The sequence below is a fragment of the Oncorhynchus tshawytscha genome, linkage group LG26, assembly GCF_018296145.1.
Source record: "Oncorhynchus tshawytscha isolate Ot180627B linkage group LG26, Otsh_v2.0, whole genome shotgun sequence".
Taxonomy (NCBI): Eukaryota; Metazoa; Chordata; class Actinopteri; order Salmoniformes; family Salmonidae; genus Oncorhynchus; species Oncorhynchus tshawytscha.
Window position 1 is genome coordinate 5,522,802 of NC_056454.1, and position 15,658 is coordinate 5,538,459.

Below are 15,658 nucleotides of genomic sequence, written 5' to 3' on the forward strand. Positions count from 1 at the left end.
TTTCGAGCATGAACCACCCTTTTTCACTAGGCCACTCCAAACCCTTCATTTAGTTTTTTTCTAAGCCATTCAGAGGTGGACTTTCTGGTGTGTTTTGGATCATTGTCCTGCTGCAGAACCAAAATGCGCTTCAGCTATAGGTCACAAACTGATGGCCGGACATACTCCTTCAGGATTTTTTGGTAGAGAGCAGAATTCATGGTTCCATCAATCATAGCAAGTCGTCCAGGTCCTGAAACAGTAAAGTAGCCCCAGACCATCACACTACCACCACCAAATTTGACTGTTGGTATGATGTTCTTTTTCTGAAATGCTGTGTTACTTTTGCACCAGATGTAACGGGACGCACACCTTCCAAAAAGTTCAACTTTGTCTTGTCAGTCCACAGAATATTTTCCCAAAAGTCTTGGGGATCATCAGGATGTTTTTGCCAAAAGTGAGACAAGCCTTTATGTTCTTTTTGGTCAGCAGTGGTTTTTGCCTTGGAACTCTGCCATGGAAGCCATTTTTGTCCAGTCTCTTTCTTATGGTTGAGTCATGAACACTGACCTTAACTGAGGCAAGTGAGGCCTGCAGTTCATTAGATGCTGTTGTGGGTTCTTTTGGGACCTCTTGGATGAGTTGTCGCTGCGCTCTTGGGGTAAGTTTGGTAGGCCGGCCACTCCTGGGAAGATTCACCACTGTAACAAATTTTCTCCATTTGTGGATAATGACTCTCACCGTGGTTCGCTGGAGTCCCAAAGCTATTGAAATGGCTTTGTAACTCTTTCCAGACTGATAGATGTCAATTACTTTGTTTCTCATCTGTTCCTGAATGTCTTTGGATCGCGGCATGATGCCTTGCTTTTTGAGATATTTTGGCCTACTTCACTTTGTCAGACAGGTTCTATTTAAGTGATTTCTTGTTACAACAGGTCTGGCAGTAATCCGGACTGGTTGTGGCTAGTGAAATTGAACTCATCTTTCCAAAAAATGTGATGAACCACAGTAAATTCATGATTTAACAAGGGGGAGCAATTACTTTGTCACATAAGGCCATGAAGATTCGGATAGCTTTTTCCCTTAATAAATAAACTGATCACTTAAAAACTGCATTTTGTGTTTACTTGGGTTATCTTTGTGTAATATTACAATTTGTTTGATCTGATACATTTAAGTATGACATGTGCAAAAAAATCTGAAATCAGAAAGGAGGCAAACACTTTTTTACAGCACTGTACATCTTAAACAATCAGGGTGAAATGGCAGTGTGGTTTCCAATTGATTAAGACCCTTAATAACATATTGGTTCAACAACATTATATAAAGTCCCGTAGAATATGTATTTATTGGTCCATTGTAACGGACACTTGTCTTTTCGCTGTCACAGTACCAACCCCTAACACACCACACACACTAACTGTCTGGGAGCAACACGGTTCAGCCAGATAGCATTGCCCTTGTAGCAGTTTAGGGAGTCAAGGCCGCAGTGGCAGTAGGTGATGGCCCCTGAGAAAGTAACCTTGAATATCTGCATCAGTTACCCAACTAATGCTTAGGCCAGAGTTATTGAAATATTACCCTATGATATCCGGAGCCTGATGGTTTTTCGTTCTACCTTATAATTTAATTGCACCTTCTGGTCTAAATAAGTCCCTGATTAGAGTGGAAGAATGTGAGGGGCCTAGGCTTCAGCTCAGCAGCCTAGGTCAACGGGCCTACTCATGAAGTCTGTTTCTGATCGTTTGAGCAGACACATGCACATTTGTGGCCTGCTGGAGGTCATTTTGCAGGGCTCTGGCAGTGCCCCTCCTGCTCCTCCTTGCACAAAGGCGGAAGTAGCGGTCCTGCTGCTGGGTTGTTGCCCTCCTACGGCCTCCTCCACGTCTCCTGATGTACTGGCCTGTCTCCTGGTAGTGCCTCCTTTGGACACTACACTGACAGACACAGCAAACCTTCTTGCCACAGCTCGCATTAATGTCCCATCCTGGATGAGCTGCACTACCTGAGCCACTTGTGTGGGTTGTAGACTCCGTCTCATGCTACTGTAACAGTATAACTTTCGACCGTCCCCTCGCCCATACCCGGGCGCGAACCAGGGACCCTCTGCACACATCAACAACAGTCACCCACGAAGCATCGTTACCCATCGTTCCACAAAAGCTGCGGCCCTTGCTGAGCAAGGGGAACTACTACTTCAAGGTCTCAGAGCAAGTGATGTCACCGATTGAAACACTATTTAGCATGCACCACCGCTAACTAAGCTAGCGTTTCACATCCGTTACACTACCACTAGAGTGAAAGCACCGCCAGCATTCAAAAGTGACCAAAACATCAGCCAGGAAGCATAGGAACTGAGAAGTGGTCTGTGGTCACCACCTGCAGAACCACTCCTTTATTGGGGGTGTCTTGCGAATTGCCTAAAATTTCCACCTGTTGTCTATTCCATTTGCACAACAGCATGTGAAATGTATTGTCAATCAGTGTTGCTTCCTAAGTGGACAGTTTGATTTCACAGAAGTGTGATTGACTTGGAGTTACATTGTGTTGTTTAAGTGTTCCCTTTATTTTTTTGAGCAGTGTATATCCCCTTCATGTAAAATGTATTACATGTACAGTTGAAGTCGGAAGTTTGCATACACCATAGCCAAATACATTTAAACTCCGTTTTTCACAATTCCTGACATTTAATCGTAGACAAAAATTCCCTGTCTTAGGTCAGTTAGGATCACCACTTTATTTTAAGAATGTGAAATGTCAGAATAATAGTAGAGAGAATTATTTATTTCAGCTTTTATTTCTTTCATCACATTCCCAGTGGATCAGAAGTTTACATACACTCAATTAGTATTTGGTAGCAACACCATAGTACCCTCCAAGCTCGTCATCAAGCTCGAGACCCTGGGTCTCGACCCCGCCCTGTGCAACTGGGTACTGGACTTCCTGACGGGCCGCCCCCAGGTGGTGAGGGTAGGCAACAACATCTCCTCCCCGCTGATCCTCAACACTGGGGCCCCACAAGGGTGCGTTCTGAGCCCTCTCCTGTACTCCCTGTTCACCCACGACTGTGTGGCCATGCACGCCTCCAACTCAATCATCAAGTTTGCGGACGACACAACAGTGGTAGGCTTGATTACCAACAACGACGAGACGGCCTACAGGGAGGAGGTGAGGGCCCTCGGAGTGTGGTGTCAGGAAAATAACCTCACACTCAACGTCAACAAAACTAAGGAGATGATTGTGGACTTCAGGAAACAGCAGAGGGAACACCCCCATCCACATCGATGGAACAGTAGTGGAGAGGGTAGCAAGTTTTAAGTTCCTCGGCATACACATCACAGACAAACTGAATTGGTCCACTCACACAGACAGCATCGTGAGGAAGGCGCAGCAGCGCCTCTTCAACCTCAGGAGGCTGAAGAAATTCGGCTTGTCACCAAAAGCACTCACAAACTTCTACAGATGCACAATCGAGAGCATCCTGGCGGGCTGTATCACCGCCTGGTATGGCAACTGCACCGCCCTCAACCGTAAGGCTCTCCAGAGGGTAGTGAGGTCTGCACAACGCATCACCGGGGGCAAACTACCTGCCCTCCAGGACACCTACACCACCCGATGCTACAGGAAGGCCATAAAGATCATCAAGGACATCAACCACCCGAGCCACTGCCTGTTCACCCCGCTGTCATCCAGAAGGCGAGGTCAGTACAGGTGCATCAAAGCTGGGACCGAGAGACTGAAAAACAGCTTCTATCTCAAGGCCATCAGACTGTTAAACAGCCACCACTAACATTGAGTGGCTACTGCCAACACACTGTCAATGACACTGACTCAACTCCAGCCACTTTAATCATGGGAATTGATGGGAAATTATGTAAATATATCACTAGCCACTTTAAACAATGCTACCTTATATAATGTTACTTACCCTACATTGTTCATCTCATATGCATACGTTGATACTGTACTCTATATCATCGACTGCATCCTTATGTAATACATGTATCACTAGCCACTTTAACTATGCCACTTGGTTTACATACTTATCTCATATGTATATACTGTACTCGATATCATCTACTGTATCTTGCCTATGCTGCTCTGTACCATCACTCATTCATATATCCTTATGTACATATTCTTTATCCCCTTACACTGTGTATAAGACAGTAGTTTTTTTGGAATTGTTAGTTAGATTACTTGCTCGTTATTACTGCATTGTCGGAACTAGAAGCACAAGCATTTCGCTACACTCGCATTAACATCTGCTAACCATGTGTATGTGACAAATAAAATTAGATTTGATTTGATTTGATTTGCCTTTAAATTGTTTAACTTGGGTCAAACATTTCAAGTAGCCTTCCACAAGCTTCCCACAATAAGTTGGGTGAATGTTGGCCCATTCCTCCTGACAGAGCTGGTGTAACTGAGTCAGGTTGGTAGGCCTCATTGCTCGCACATGCTTTTCAGTTCTGCCCACAATAGGATTGAAGTCAGGGCTTTGTGATGGCCATTCCAATACCTTGACTACCTTGTTGTCCTTAAGCCATTTTGCCACAACTTTGGAAGTATGATTGGTGTCATTATCCATTTGGAAGACCCAAATGCGTCCAAGCTTTAACTTCCTGACTGATGTCTGAGATGTTGCTTCAATATATCCACATAATTTTTTTCCTCATCATGGCATCTCTTTTGTGAAGTGCACCAGTCCCTCCTGCAGCAAAGCACCCCCACAACATGATTCTACCACCCCCGTGCTTCACGGTTGCGATGATGTTCTTTGGCTTGCAAGCCTCCCCCTTTTTCCTCCAAACATAACTATGGACATTATGGCCAAACAGTTCTGTTCTTGTTTCATCAGACCAGCGGATATTTCTCCAAAATGTACGATCTTTGTCCCCATGTGCAGTTGCAAACCATAGTCTGGCTTTTTAATGGCGGTTTTTGAGCAGTGGCTCCTTCCTTGCTGAGCGGCCTTTCAGGTTATGTCAATATAGGACTCATTTTACTGTGGATATTGCTACTTTTGTACCCATTTCCTCCAGTATCTTCACAAGGTCCTTTGCTGTTGTTCTGGGATTGATTTGCACTTTTTGCACCAAAGTATGCTCATCTCTAGGAGACAGAATGTGTCTCCTTCCTGAGCCGTATGACGGCTGCGTGGTCCAATAGTGTTTATACTTGCGTACTATTGTGTGTACAGATGAATGTGGTGCCTTCAGGTGTTTGGAAGTTGCTCCCAAGGATGAACCAGACTTGTAGAGGTCTACAATTTTTTTCTGAGGTTTTGGCTGATATCCCCTCAAAGTGGAGGGAATATCCCTCCCTTTCGGTCTCTATCTCTCTTTCACTCACTCACGCACTTTCCCTTTCTAAATCGCTCATAATCACACATGCGTACAGAAGCATAAACATTTCCTCACTAATTAGGGTGTCAAGGTGGACCTGACAATATGACAGATATAAAATGGTGTAAATGATAAAACAAAAATTCAAACACAAATTAACAAGGCCTTTCTCTCACTGACCATTTTACACAATTTTGGAACATAACCATGAAAAAACTGTCGAAGTCTAACCATGATCGACTCAACAACATAAGCAGTATTAGTCATTTGAATATGCAGGTAAAATAAAATAAGATTGGTGGGGGAGAGGAAGGGTAATATTCTGAATCGTTTAGCAGCGTTTGACATCCTCACACCTTCAAGAGGCAACGCAGATCCCCTCCTCATGAAGCAGTGACATTAAAGCACTTTGATGATTTGGAGACTTTAATGTCTTAATCCCACAGAAAAAATATATATTTCAGAAAATTCAAAGGCATTTCCCCAGACTTGAATATCACCCAAACCACCCCCTCTTCCTCCCCCACACACATTCTTGTCCCCCTCCAGAGAAGAATAGATAGTGCTTCTTTTCTGCTTTTACCTAGGCTGCTAAGCTTTTCAAGAAATATGGGGAGGGGGAGGGCATCATGATGTCACATACTCTCTGAGAGATTGTGAAAGCGAATTAGCCGATAGATCAAACTCCAAACTTAGAGGGAGAAATCGTACCACGCTAAGTTATATGCTACTTAGATTTGCCTGCGGGAAACAGATTGCGGCTCAACTTGGTGATGAGCTCTTTAAAATGTCAAAATAGAGGAGCCGTTCTTAATTGCGCCCCACTTGATGCCTCGAGGAGTTCTGCCGTTGTAAGGAGGCCAATGTGTCATTCTCAAAAAGCCAGAAAAAAATAACAAAAACATCCTGGTATCTGTCAACCAATAATCTTTGACCTTTCATATCACAATTGACAGAAGCAGGATTTTGGTCCAGGCCTGCACTTCATCTCAATGGTCTAAGGTGACTTCCTTTCCTTGTTTCCTTTCCTTCTTCCTCTCATTAAACAACTGGTGAGGTGACAGCAGACACCCTTCTCAGTTCTCAGCATATTACCCTATTTTACCCTCACCGGTCCATGTGTCTGATCAGTTCAGATGAAGGAAAGGAGACGAGGAAAGGAGGCACCATTAGTGGAGATTCCCACATGATCTGCTAAGTATTAGCGCAGACACAGTTTCAGCATTGCATTATATGAATAATAGATAGTAAGAAGAGGGTAATAGCATTTCATTCATAATGTGAAGGGGATGGGGCGTGGGTGGTGGGGTAGAGAAAGAGAAAGGGATGAAACTAAGTGCTAGGTTTAAGGTGGAGAATGTTTTCCTAGTGTTGCAAAGTAGAGTGTTATACCTAGAAAGTTGTTTTTGTTTACATTGAAATAATTTTGTTGACTACATTTATTGTTGACTACATGAAATATAAATTATTGCAGAGTTTAGAGGGTATTCTATTTTGTTCTTACCTAAAAACCTGGTTACCAGTTTTGATTCAATCGGGCCAAGGGGTCTTTGACTTTTAGTGACTAATGAATTAGCACAGAGACTAGGGAAGGTGGGATAATGTGAATAATGGGATTTGAAGATCATTTAAGTTTCTGCGGGCGACACAATAGACACAGAGGCCCTGTACACTGCAAAGAGCGGAGAGGGAAGTGTTTCTCAGTCTTTCTAGAGCCGTCTGCTCTTTTCAACATCTGCTTATGCACACTCGGCAGCGTTCTTGCTGACTTAGCGGGCTCTGCGGATGCCTTGGGATCCAAAAAAACAACAGCTCAGGGAAAGTATGTCAGGCAAGCCGAAGGGGCACATCCTCCATCCTCTCTCAAAAAGGGGTGAGAAGGAACCAAACCCAGCTCTAAGAGTACTACACCTGGTATTTCAAGTTCAAACTTGGTTAGGCAGTGGGTACCCTAAGGCTTTAGCCCAAAAAATGTAATAATGATGCCTCAGTGGCAGCCTACACCTTTTTCCTTCCCACCCTACGTCCCCCCCAACTGTGGCCAATCTGTCCGGCAGGCATGTCACTGTGCTGTCGTCTGTGGCTGTGCCAAAAAGTCGAAGGGGTAACACAACACAGCCCAACTACCAAGAAGAAGAGCTTTCGTTATGATTTGATATCTCTTACACAAGCTGAAGATCATCCCCAGTCAAAACAGTATCAAACAAGTGATGTACCATGTATGTCGAACGTGTGGCAATGTTCTCATGATGTTATGATTTAATGCTAGAGTGTGCAGGCTTTCTAGAGATGCTTTGAAGGGAATTCAACACAGACCAAACAGCAAACCAAAACTGTGATTTCTTTGTTTTTGCCACACACTTCTTACAGTCATATCATGGCAGGCATATCATGGGGAATGCTCTTTAAAGTAGTTCAAGAAAACTGGACAAAGTAAGATTCAGAGAATACTCCATAGCCTTCCCCATTTCGGGAACATTATTTAACCCTAGAAATATCTGTTGTGTTGATGAGCCACAGGCACCCTGCAGAAGTGGAGATGGCATGACCCCACAGGGAGAGGCGTGAGTTGTGTGTCAGGCGCTGCTGCGACACACACACTGTCGGGGGGGGGGGGTTAATGACCTATACCACTGGGTCATAACCACGTGACCTGGTGATACACTCTCACACCCTGTGGCAGGAGTAGGAGGCGCAATAGGAGAGTCCGACCGGTGTGCTTGCCTCACACAGTCAACCATCGCTGCTATGCTGCTAGGGTGGATTATGTCTATATAAAGCCTCTGCACCACATGAATCACTGTGCTATGCACTGATCCCCACAAGCTATGAGACAACAGGTCTGCCTTCTGCGGGCTGTCTCCATCTTTCCCATTTCCTAAACTCCGCTCCCTCAATGAAGACAGAATGAAAGAGAGAGATTGAGACGGAGAGAGAGGGGGAAAAGAGTCGATGTTAATCATTCGAGTGCCGTGGCTTAGCCTAAGAGGCTTGAATAATCAGCGGTTAAGCTGTCAGCCCTTGCGCTTGCACCTATCGTGCTCTACAAACTCCTGGGTTGCTTTTAATCAAGCAAAAACGCTGAGAGCGTGTGGGCTAAGTGCAGGCTAAGAGACAGGGCTCAAGCATATCCCTTACATTTCTCTTGACATTACCAGATAGCATTTCTGTATAAGCTGCAGACATGTCTCTTTGCAAGAGCACACAGTGTTACAGTACAGTAGGTCTTTGGCTTTTGAGGGCACTATTGAAAGCAGAACCACAAAGTGTGTGACCAGCTTAGGTCATTGACCACTTTAAACTCCACTTTGCTCTGGCTTTTGGGACCTAGGGTCCTACTGAATTAAAACCAGCATCCATGGGTGTCAGGGATATGGTGAAACAATATTGTTCTCACCGTGCAAGGAAACATGTACTCCTTTTATTCTGAACATTAATCTGTGGGATCATTGGGTTAAAAAATCACAAGCAGGATGTTGAACTCCTGCATACCAGTTTTGATTGAACAGCGCTCCTGGTTGTAATGGAATCACAGCATCCCTCCCATGCCACCAACCATACTTTGATCAACAAAGCCAGGCCTGTTCCTAGCTAACAATAATATTTCCACGTTACATCCCACTAGAGCATTGCTCTGAACCCCCTGTGTATTAACGGGTATAAAAATAGCTTTTTGACATTGTGGCAGCTTGCCTATACCCGGCCTAACTGCACCACCCAGAGCGATGTTAACACAGGCAGCGGGAGGCAAAGCGCCAAGCTCCACCCCTATCTCGCTCTCTCTCCGGGCTCTTCAGCCCCTCATTGATCTCACGGCCCATTGCCGGCTTAAATTACATTGCCGAGACAAAAGGCCTCTGATATCACAGGTCATAATTCTCTCCTATAGCCTCAACTTTGAAAAGGTACAGCGTTCCGTTTCAGCCCCCTCCAGCATTGCATTTGCTTATGAGTTATGACACGGGCCGGACGCCTTTAAGTTACAACCCAGCGCAGTGGGGGAGGCCTGTTTACCAATCAGGGCTGAGATGAAGGAGAGAGGGAGAGAAACAAGGGACACAAAAGCAGTGTCCCGCCATTGCTGTGGCGTAGTGCATCTATGTCCATAGGACATCAAAAGGGCGTTAAGGCGTTAGAATTATAGGATTCTAATCTACAATATGTTGTTCGGGAATAATGTATTGACCACGGACATGCTCTGAACAATGCACCTATACCACAGCAATATCATAGCCTACAGCTCATAGGCATATAAAGGTTCAAACGAGGTGAGATTATTGCAGAAAAAAGGTGTATGCAAAATACTGAAATTATATTTAAGAGAAAGATAAAAACAGAAAATGTCAACATAGCTCAAATCATTCAGAACATGGAACTGATGAATGCCTAAAACTATCCTTTTTGGCCGACGGCACTGTTTTAAATACAAAAACAATGTCAAACTAAAGAGTGTTCATGACAACAGAAGCCAGATCTGACCAGAGTAGATGCTACTGGTACCGTATGTGTCTGCTTTGTGCTCTCCCCATCCCTTCTGGCATGGGGACACTGGCCAGTGAATGTCAGTGCCCTTTTCACGCTGTGCCACTGCTGCCGAGGCAACTCCCAAGCCAGGACAGCATGAGATCCGGAACAGGCAGAAGCAGCCAAAGCACAAAGGGACCAGCTGCTTTGAGAGCATGGCTCAAGACAAGAAGAGGGCTCTTCAAAGAGAATAGACTTAATGTTATTATTGTACTGTATTATTGTTTCATTTCTGACAATGCAACTGTTTGGTAGTGGTGGAACTACTTAGAGATACTACAGTATACGTAAGAAATTATTTTCAAGTGGTGTCAAGTGGTGTTATATATTTGAGTCCCCAATATAACACTACTATAACACTACTAAGCTATCATTTATTATGGTGTGGCATAACAAAAAGGGAGGGATCATACCTGCTTATAAAGAATAATAGTGCATTGCTATGGGTTTAAGTAAAGTGTTAGCAACATTTCCACTTCAATTTTGATACCATGCAATAGTACTTATGATGTATATACTGTAAATCCTGGATTGCTGATGCTATGTAATGGCCATTGAGTCTATGAAGGCACCGGTCAGCCATATTGGCACTCCCCGGTAGGAGTAGTCCTGCCTAGGAATGCATTGAATTATACAGTGTTTCAATTCAATGTTTCATGGACAAAATTACATGCATCTCTAAAAATGATACTTCAAAGAACATTTTTACATTTTTTTAATTTAAAATGTTTATGTTCTTCTCATATAATATAATTTAAAGTTTGCATTAAGGTGTCTGAAAGAGTAAATATGGCAAAAACGAATGTATATATTAATAAATGCATTTATATGCATAAAACATATATATATGATGGTGTGGGACTGCAAGATTGAGGCACAGTGTGTGCATGGCTTCAACACAGCGCCCCAATTAGTCATCTAGTGTATATATCAATTATTGAATAGTACACACAAGCATGTTGATGAAAGAACATAAAACTGATGTGGAACACCAGTCACTTTAATAACGTTTACATACGACTTTACCCATCTCATGGGTAAAGTTGAAGTCGCAAGTTTACACACGCTTAGAGTCATTAAAACTCGTTTTTCAACCACTGCGCACATTTCTTGTTAACAAACTATAATTTCAGCAAGTCGGTTAGGACATCTACTTTCTGCATGACACAAGTAATTTTCCAACAATTGTTTACAGAAATATTATTTAACTTATAATTCACTGCATCACAATTCCAGTGGGTCAGAAGATTACATACACTAAGCTGACTGTGCCTTGGAAAATTCCAGAAAATGATGTCATGGCTTTAGAAGCTTCTGATAGGCTAATTGACATCATTTGAGTCAATTGGAAGTGTACCTGTGGATGTATTTCAAGGCCTACTCAGTGACTCTTCGCTTGACATCATGGGAAAATCAAAAGAAATCAGCCAAGACCTCAGAAAAACAATTGTAGACCTCCACAAGTCTGGTTCATCATTGGGAGCAATTTCCAAACGCCTGAAGGTACCACATTCATCTGTACAAATAATAGTACGCAAGTATAAACACCATGGGGCCACGCAGCCATCATACCGCTCAGGAAGGAGACGTGTTCTGTCGCCTAGAGAGGAACGTACGTTGGTGCAAAAAGTGCAAATCAATCCCAGAACAACAGCAAAGGACCTTGTGAAGATGCTGGAGGAAACAGGTATAAAAGTATCTCTATCTACTGTAAAACAAGTCCTATTTCGACATAACCTGAAAGGCCGTTCATCAAGGAAGGAGCCACTGCTTCAAAACCGGCATAAAAAAGCCAGACTACAGTTTGCAACTGCAAATGGGGACAAAGATTGTACTTTTTTTTGGGAGGAAAAAGGGGGAGGCTTGCAAGCCGAGGGACACCATCCCAAACATGAAGCACGGGGGTGGCAGCATCATGTTGTGGGGGTGCTTTGCTGCAGGAGGGACTGGTGCACTTCACAAAATAGATGCCATCATGAGGAGGAAAATTATGTGGATATGTTGAAGCAACATCTCAAGACATCAATCAGGAAGTTAAAGCTTGGACGCAAATGGGTCTTCTAAATTTATAATGAACCCAAGCATACTTCCAAAGTTGTGGCAAAATGGCTTAAGGACAACAAAGTCAAGGTATTGGAGTGGCCATCACAAAGCCCTGACATCAATCCTATAGAAAATGTGTGGGCAGAACTGAAAAAGCGTGTGCGAGCAAGGAGGCCTACAAACCTGACTCAGTTACACCAGCTCTGTCAGGAGGAATGGGCCAAAATTCACCCAACTTATTGTGGGAAGCTTGTGGAAGGCTACCCAAAACATTTGACCCAAGTTAAACAATTTGAAGGCAATGCTACCAAATACTAATTGAGTGTATGTAAACTTCTGAGCCACTGGGAATGTGATGAAAGAAATAAAAGCTGAAATAAATCATTCTCTCTACTATTATTCTGACATTTCACATTCTTAAAATAAAGTGGTGATCGTGGTGATCGTTTTACTAGGATAAATGTCAGGAATTGTGAAAAACTGAGTTTTAATGTATTTGGCTAAGGTAAACTTCAGACTTCAACTCTATATACTGTATTCTATTCTGCTGTATTTTATTCAATGCCACTCCAACATTGCTCAATCTAATATTTAGATATTTCTTAATTACATTCTTTAACTTTTAGATTTGCTTATATTGTTGTGAATTATTAGATACTACTGCACTGTTGGAGCTAAAAATAAAAGCATTTCACTACACCTGCAATAACATCTGCTAAATATGTGTATGTGACCAATAAAATGTGATCTTTATTTAACTAGGCTAGTCATTTAAGAACAAATTCTTATTTGCAAAGATGGCCTGCACGGCCAAACCCAGACGACGCTGGGCCAATTGTGCGCCGCCCAATGGGACTCCCAATCACGACTGGTTGTGATACAGCCTGGATTTTAACCAGGGTGGCTGTCGTGACTCCTCTAGCACTGAGATGCAGTGCCTTAGATCGCTGCCCCACACGGGAGCCCCAAAGCCTCTTTTAAGTTTCAAATTTTGACTATTGTTCCCCTTCAATTAATGATAGATGCCCATTAGTTCTTGAATAATACAATGTAGAAGTGCCTTATAATCTGATCTTGGGTGTTTCTGATTGGATAAGACAATTTTACTAAGATTATGGAGGCTAGGATTGCAATTGGCATGATAGTTTTAAGCATTTTGAATAGAGTTTGCTTACAATACTAACAGCCTTTGATCTTGGGTGTTTCTTATTGGATTAGACAATTGTACTAAAAGGCTGTTAGTATTGTAAACAAACTCTATTCAAAATGCTTAAAAATATCATGCCAATTGCAATCCTAACCTCCATAACTCTGTCAAGGAATATGACACTAGTTACAATTCCCCAGCCCCATTCTTTGGATTACCAAAAATATGTTCTTATTTGAACTTTAACCTCTGACATGACATACTAGTGTTGTCTCAGAGAGTCCAACACACCACAACTCCTTATAAAGAGAAGAAAAGAGAAGAGAGAGAGAGAGAGATAAAGAAAGAGGAGAAGCCAGGTCACCCATGATACAAGTCAGTATTCAACGTCCATCCATGTCTGAGGACATCGGGAGATGACGTGGAAACCGGCCACTTATTCCTAACCTTAAACATTTGACATTTCTGCCATATTGCAGACACCTATTCAAGTGGGGGGGGAAAAAAACATTTCAAAAGCTTAGCAGAAATTTCGAGAGCCACTTTCACTTGATCCTGCCTTTGGCACAGAGCCAGCTCGGCTTCATAGGGATATTGGTGTAAATGAAGACACCTGTTCTTCTCTCTGAAAAATCCACACAACTAATCTACGCCTCATCACTTCTCACTGACACTCAACTTCAATAATGGCTATATGCAACTGCAGTCATTGACACAGAGGTACTGTATGTTTCTCTCAGACTAAATTAACCAATGTTGTTTAAAGTAGAAAGGACAAAAGTCATTGTTGTCTCAAGGGGCCCTCACAGTACGTTCATAGTCCATTGTAATTGTACAGAACACACCAGAACAATCTCAACAAGGGCTGTTACCTCCCAAGAGGGTTGCTCTCTCTTGAAGGCCCCATACTCCCAGCAGGCTTTAGCAGAGATGCATTTTTCAGAGCAAATTAAAAAATCATTATCACAAATATAAAGGTCACCCTTCACACAGGGGAAGCCCCTTTGAAATAGCCAAGCATCAGAGGCTTAGTTAAATTTGTTGAAACCTCCGGGGGCCCAGTTGTATTGACATCTAAAAATCACTTTAGTATCGCACAACATCCCCTTCCTGGCAAAACACAGATGTGTGGAGTCTGTGTGGAGGACAAACAAGCTTTTTTCTTTCTTCTTCTGCTGTTGTCAGAAATGCTTTATAGAGCATGCTAATGTTGGAACTGCTTGCTGGAGAAAGATAGATTGCTCGATTCAATCAAGGGAGTAGCGAACGTTGTAAAGTCATTACCGTTTGTGCAATGTCATGCGTTCTGGTTTCTGGTGGACCTGCGTATTCTCCATTTGGGGAAGTAGCTAGCGCATGCTGACACTGACATCTATAAATAGTTATTGTAAGCAACAGTAAATAGTGTAAATCAATTAAGGATGCAACCAAAATATGGTGCGCTGTGACAGACCGGAACAGCTTGAGATATACCCAGAACAGTTTGAGTAGGAGAGCTAATTTCCTTCTCTCTGTGTTAGTTTCCGCTCGAACCCTGAGGGCCCGAGATTGTAAAGGCAGATGGGAAAGATGAAGATATATGACTATGGAGAAAAGGTAAGATCTCTGTGTGATATCAGTTGGAGGGAGAAAAGACTGTGACCTCCCAGGTTTAATCTCCCTTTACCTTCCACTTTCAAAACATGCCTAATTCTGTAGGGGAACCTCTGGAGGGAGAACTTGAAACCTAGAAAGACAGTGAAAGAGAGAGAGAGATAGCGAGAGAGAGGGAAAGAGATAGGGAGTGAGGAAGAGAGAGAGATCCAAAGGAGGAAGGAAAAAGGGGGAGATAAGGAGAGTCGCAGCAGTATGAGCATCTTACCTGCTCAGTTGACAAAGCGGGTCGGAGAAGTGAGGAGAGTCAAAGGGGTGATGGGAGGGGGGTCCTGGGGAGGTCCAGGGTCTATCCGACTGGAGGCAGGGTGGTACGGGAGGGAGGAAGAACGGAGTGACAGGGAGCAGGGAGACGGGGAGGCTAGAGGGGGAAAAGAAACACTGCTCGCCTCACTCTCTCTTTTTATCTCTTTCCCTCTCCAACACACACACTCCCAGACACACACACACACGCGCGCACGTTCAGAGGCAGACACCAATACCTGCAGTCACTCAAACAATGAGAGAAAGGAGTACTTGCATTCACACGCTTTACCAAAGAAGAAGGAAAGGGAGAGCTACCCTCCCACTCTCTCCTAGGAGCCAATAGCGAGCAGCCAATAGACACCCCTGGCAGCAAATCAGAAACCCGGCAGCCAGTGCCGTGCCCCAGCCAATAAGTGCAATTGCTCATATCCAATTGGAATTATTACTCAGGGAGCAGTGTGAAGGAAGCTTCCCTCCGAAGGACAGACAAACCAGTTCACTTAGCCATTAAGTGTGATTTAAGATGGCAACAGACATTAGAGTAATTAGATTTTGAGGCACTTAACCCAGCACAATAACACTGCATGCTCCACTGCAGACCTGGCAAAGGCTGCCTGCCGAAGAAAGAGCAGGTTTGTCGAAGTGGAGTGGAGTTAGGGAATGGATATCTCTGCACACTGACACACATGCATGGAAGCGCATGCATGCAGATATGTGC

General features: G+C 43.5%; 1 protein-coding gene across 5 annotated transcripts in view; it reads right to left on the bottom strand.

Annotated features, from left to right (window-relative positions):
- pcbp3 (poly(rC) binding protein 3) overlaps window positions 1–15,222 on the bottom strand; it is a 162,314-nt gene extending 147,092 nt beyond the window's left edge. For 2 of the 5 annotated variants that reach the window (XM_024388708.2, XM_024388706.2), the window contains exon 1: window positions 14,903–15,216. The gene's annotated coding sequence lies outside the window, so the exon portion shown is untranslated. Of the gene's footprint in view, window positions 1–14,902 lie in introns of all 5 variants that reach the window. The other 3 variants (XM_024388705.2, XM_024388704.2, XM_024388707.2) reach the window with 3 other exon arrangements.
- Window positions 15,223–15,658: the final 436 nt, after the last annotated feature.